Below are 5,223 nucleotides of genomic sequence, written 5' to 3'. Positions count from 1 at the left end.
CCTAAATCTAGCTCCTGGGCTCCTGCCCGTGGGGCACCTAACCCTAGCTCCAGAGGCCCTTCCCTTAGGATCCCTAACCCAAGCTCCAGGGGCCCTATCCGTGGGGCCCCTAACCCTAGCTCCTGAGGTCCTACCTGTGGGAGCTCTAACCTTAGCTCCTGGCTTAGTGCCCATTTGACCCATAATCCTAGCTCCAGAGGACCTACCCGTGGGACCCCTAATCTTAGCTCCAGGGGCCTTACCCCTGGGGTGCCTAACCCTACCTTCAGGGGCCCTACCCGTGGGGCCTCTAACCCTAGTTCCAGGGGCCCCACTCCTGGAACCTCTATCCCTAGCTCCATGGGCCTCATCTCTGGGGCTCCAAACCCTAGCTGCATGGGCCCTACCCCTGGGTCCCCTAACTCTAGCTTCAGGGGCCCTACCAGTGGGACCCCTAACCCTAGTTCCATGGGTCCCACCCCTTGGACCCCTAACCCTTGCTCCAGAGGCCCCATTTGTGGGGATCCAAAGCCCTTCTCAAGGTGCCCTGCCCATGGGGCCGCTAACCCTAGCTCCAGGGGCCCCATCCCTAGACACTCGAACACTAGCTCCAGGCACCCCACCCCTGGGACCCCCAACCCTTGCTCCTGTGGCCCCGTCCCTGGGGCTCCTTGCCCTAGCTCCAGGGTCCCTACATGTGGGAACCCTAACCCTAGCTCCAACGGCCCTTCCTGTGGGGCCTCTAACCCTAGCTCCAAGGTCTCTTCTCGTGGGACCCTTAACCCTATCTGCAGGCCCTGTACCCCTGGGTCCCCTTAACCCTAGCTTCTGAGGCCCTACCCATGGGGCCCTTTACCCTAGGTCAAGGTGCCCTATGCATGGGTCCCCCAACCCTAGCTCAAGAGGCCCTATCTCTGGGGCCCCTAAACCTAGCTCCAGGGGCCCTGCCCGTTGGACCCCCTTGCCTAGCTCCAGGGTCCCTTGAAACACTTTGGAAAATATGTTTGACTGTTCAGGCATTGGGAGCTCAGCTAAGAATGCAAATGCTTTTCAAAGACTGCGGGGACTGTGGGATCGCTGGAGTCCTCAGTCTCCCCTCCCTCCCTCCATGAACATCCACTTGATTCTTTGGCTTTCCGTTACGCTTGTCACGCAGCACTGTGCTGAGTCCCGGCTGTGGACTCTGTCTATCATAGCCTGGAGATTTTTTCAAATGCTTTGTCATTTCGTCTTCTGTAACGGAGCTCTGATAGAACAGATTTGTCTCTCCATACAGCGATCAGATCCAGTACCTCCCAGACGGTCCACGCTGGAGCTCGTTTTGGGTTTGGGACTGCATCGCCACCTGTGCTGCTCAGAGCTCCATGCTGGGCAAACAGGAAATGAAATTCAAAATTCGCGGGGCTTTTCCTGTTTACCTGGCCAGTGCATCCGAGTTCAGATTGCTTTCCAGAGCGGTCACAAGGGTGCACTGTGGGATACCGCCCGGAGGACCAATACTATTGAATTGCCACCACACTAACCTTAATCCAACATGGCAACACCGATTTCCACGCTACTCCCCTCGTCGGGGAGGAGTACAGATATCAGTATTAAGAACCCTTTATACCGATATAAAGGTCTTCATTGTGTGGACGGGTGCAGGGTTAATTCGTTTTAATGCTGCTAAATTCGGTTTAAATGCGTAGTGTAGACGAGGCCTAAGAAAGCGGCTGTTTGACCTACAAACAACGACAAAGTAAAACCTGCAAGAGCAGCCTTTCAGTTCAGAGGCCTGATAATAAGATGTTACTAATAACTGATGAAAGAGTTACAAACGACTCAAAACCATACTCAGAACAAACCAAATGGGAACACAGACAACACCATTTTTCTTCGCTGCTCTTCAACCACGATATTCTCCCCATGGGGAGGTCCACCGCTCCTGGGGGTTCAGTGCCACAGTAACAGGGTGATGTGTGCAAGGGATGGAGGAAGCTGCTATTCCATCTCCCTAGTCCAAAAATCAGTTTAATAGCTAGTCCTGAGATAGAGGAAGTATCAGTTATTAAAGTCATAAGAACTAATTTAACATTGTGATTCCAGCCAATGTTAAAATGATCTAACATTCAGGTTAATAGAAACATTTCTAGTCCTCTGCATAGAACGCTCAAATGATGCAAAAATAGCAAGTTTGCTTTAAAAAGTCATTAAAGGGGTGTCATCCAGAATCTGACACTTGGTGAAACGTAAGTCTAGAACACACAACCAGTTTGGGGATTGTGCTCTGCTTCTTAACAATCTGCCCTGAGGTTGCCACTCACAGTCACAAGCTACTCCAGATGGCTGGGGCCCTCTCATGGATCAGTAACTGGTTAGCAGCTTGGAAAGAAAGAGTAGGACTAAATAGTCGTTTTTGCAGTGGAAAGGGGTAAATAAAAGGCTTCCAAAGTATGAGACGAGGCTACAGACATTAGGGCTGGTCAGTTTAGACAAGACCGTAGAGCACCAGTTCTCAACCAGGTGTCTGCCAAAAGAAACCAGGCTTGACCCACATCCCCAAGCCACCAAGCCTACCTGCCTGCATTGAAGGGGGAGAGAAAGGGCACAACAAAAAATTGCAGCATCAATGCAGAAGAGAGAACTCTTCCCCTGCCATTATCAGTAAGGGTTGCCTCACAGCCACTGACTCCCTGAACAGAAATAGCAAAAGTCCAACCACAATTCTACTTCCTTTCCACTACAAGACATAATGGGTGGGAGCTGCTCTCTTGAGACTGTCCTGCTGCTGCCCAGGCACATGGTAGACAGAGCTGGGCCCGCAAGCCGATGGTTTTGATAGCTTGAAGGCCCAGAGGGAAAAGAAACAAGTGCTCGTGTATCAGAGAATGGCTTTGATCCATTGACCTCTGGGTTATGGGCCCAGCACGCATCCGCTGCACCACTCTGCTGGCTCTTTACTCCCCCTGCCACCCAGCCACCTCTATCTGGATTAGTGCCTTACGAGCTCTCACGCTGGCAGGCATATGTGCCGGCTGCTAGGCAGCTGCCCTGGTCACAGGCTTTTACAGCTTCTACAGGGTAAAAAGGATCTATTTGGGGTTTGGACCCCGTTGGGAACTGGGTAGCTGAGTGACGGAGACGGGAGTACTGCTTAAACTGTTTTCAATTAAGCCTTCAGCTCGTGGGGGATGAGGTTCAGCCTTTGATCCCTGTCTGCAGCAGGCAAGCGCCTCTGGCTCAATCGGCCCCCACTCTGCCCCCACTGTATTAGCAGACTAAAACCTGGAGCAAAGGCACACGCCTTGCAACGGAACAGGAGCCGGGATCTCGAACAAATGTCAACATTTTAGTAAGATGACGTTCAAAGAAGAAAAAGGTGTACAGTACAGCATTTAGGTGTAGAAGTTTCTGGTGATCAGGGAACAATGTACAGATTACCCAGGGGGTGCGAAGTTCGGTTTAAGATCGGGTGGCGTAAGGAATACAGAATCTGCAATAGCCATGACTGGGGGTAAAAAGTTAACGTACAGACACTGAGTTAGGAGGGTATGTTGTCCATGTGAGGGCTACGTTCAGGTGTGAGTTTAAGAAGCGGGTACGACAATGAGAATGGATTCACCCGCATTTGGTGAGTTTTAACATTCAGTGTTTTTTAATCTTTGCCACAATCTAGTTAAGCAGGGTCGGTATGAACTCTGCCCTGCCATCTGTTGGTGATCTGTTGTAAAGGCCTTTTGGTGCTGATGTCATTTGCATGGTTACACCCACCCCAGATTGCATGAGGGGAGTGCTTGTCCAAACTGGTCATTTCAGCTGCTGTAGGAATCCCCCATCTCTTTGTTATTGGGGCAGGAGTAATGAAGTGTATTTTCCTGTTTAGTTTGGATCAAGGAGAGAGTAACTATACCTGGCATTTGAGGCCTGAGAGCTTGCCCCTCGCCTGGAAAGGACTCATCATTAAGGGGTATGGGTTCCAAACCCCCCCCCTCTCCCCAAGTGTGTGGGAAGTAGGAATAGATGTTTGTTCTTGGTCTGATTGATTTTGTGTCTGGTGTCTAAAGACAGAGGTATTTTTGAATATCTTTAGAATTGTTGTTAGTACTGAAGTTTCTCTTCTTAAAGTTATGCTACTAGATTTCTTCTACAGTATATTTTGGTGCTGAAAGGTAAAAGGTTGCTTTGTGTGTGCTGTTCATGGAGTGAAGTAACAAAGGTTGGTTGCAGAGAGGGTGCATGTGCCACAAAAGTTGTGCCTGTCCCACCCCAGCTGTGGTCCCAGAGTCCAGAATTTGCATAAACTCACCCTCTTACCTGTGACGAACAAGCTTGCCCTGCTAACTCTTCCAGCAAAACAGGCCAAAGAAAGTGTATGCAAGCCCTGTACTGCAGCCCCAGTACTATTTTCGGTACCTTCCCACAGATCTTTCACTCCACACTAGTCCAGTTCCTTGCTGTTGCTTGTCCAACCACTGCATGCATGTGCTAGACTGGACCCTGAGCTGATTCCTGACTGTTGTGCTCCATACAGCCTGGCCTGTCTGTGTCTCTGTGGTGCAATGGGTCAGCACATTTGGCTCTTAACTGAAAGGATGGTGGTTCAAGTCCCACCCAGGGACAGTGATAAGCCTGTGCTACTTCCTTGCTTTCCTGCGGGCAGGGCCGGCTTTAGGCCAATTCAACCAATTCCCTGAATCGGGCCCCGCACCCAAGCCCTGCTGGTGCACTGTACTAGGGTGGCCCAGCTTCCCCAGGGGCCAATTTAAAGGGCCTGGGGCTCCCAGCAGGGACTGGAGCCTCAGGCTGTTTAAATTGCCACCAGAGCCCCACTGCTGGAGACTTGGGGGCTATTTAAAAAGTCTGGGGCTCCCCTTGCTTCTACTGCCCCGGCCCTTTAAACAGGCCCCGGAGCCCCGCCACTTCCCCAGAGCTCCCGCGGCTATTCAAAGGGCTGGGACGGTGGAAGCAGGGGAGCCCCAGGCCCTTTAAATAGCCCCCGAGCCCTGGGCTGCTGCTGCTACCTTGGTGGAGGAGGGGGCACTTACCCTACAGGGTAGGCTGTACCCCCTGTACCCGCACCCCTGCCCTCAGCCAGCCCCTGCTGCACCCCCTGCCCTGCCTGCACCAGCCCCGTACCCCGTGCCCTGTCTCCAGTCAACGCTTGCCGCACTCCCCTGCCTTAAGACAGCCAGTCCCACACTCCTCTGCCTCCAGGCCTGCCAACACCTGCGCACTCCCCTGAGGCCCTGCCTGAAGCCAACCAGC

General features: G+C 52.3%; 1 non-coding gene across 1 annotated transcript; it reads left to right on the top strand.

The window, feature by feature from the left end:
* Nucleotides 1–4,503: 4,503 nt before the first annotated feature.
* Nucleotides 4,504–4,578, top strand: TRNAK-CUU (transfer RNA lysine (anticodon CUU)). The gene has a single exon. It is a non-coding gene; the product is annotated as a tRNA-Lys (tRNA).
* The last annotated feature ends 645 nt before the right edge of the window (nucleotides 4,579–5,223 follow it).

This window comes from Gopherus flavomarginatus, chromosome 16, assembly GCF_025201925.1.
Source record: "Gopherus flavomarginatus isolate rGopFla2 chromosome 16, rGopFla2.mat.asm, whole genome shotgun sequence".
Taxonomy (NCBI): domain Eukaryota; kingdom Metazoa; phylum Chordata; order Testudines; family Testudinidae; genus Gopherus; species Gopherus flavomarginatus.
Note: the sequence above shows the minus strand (reverse complement) of the source record. Positions and strands in the feature narration are given on the sequence as shown.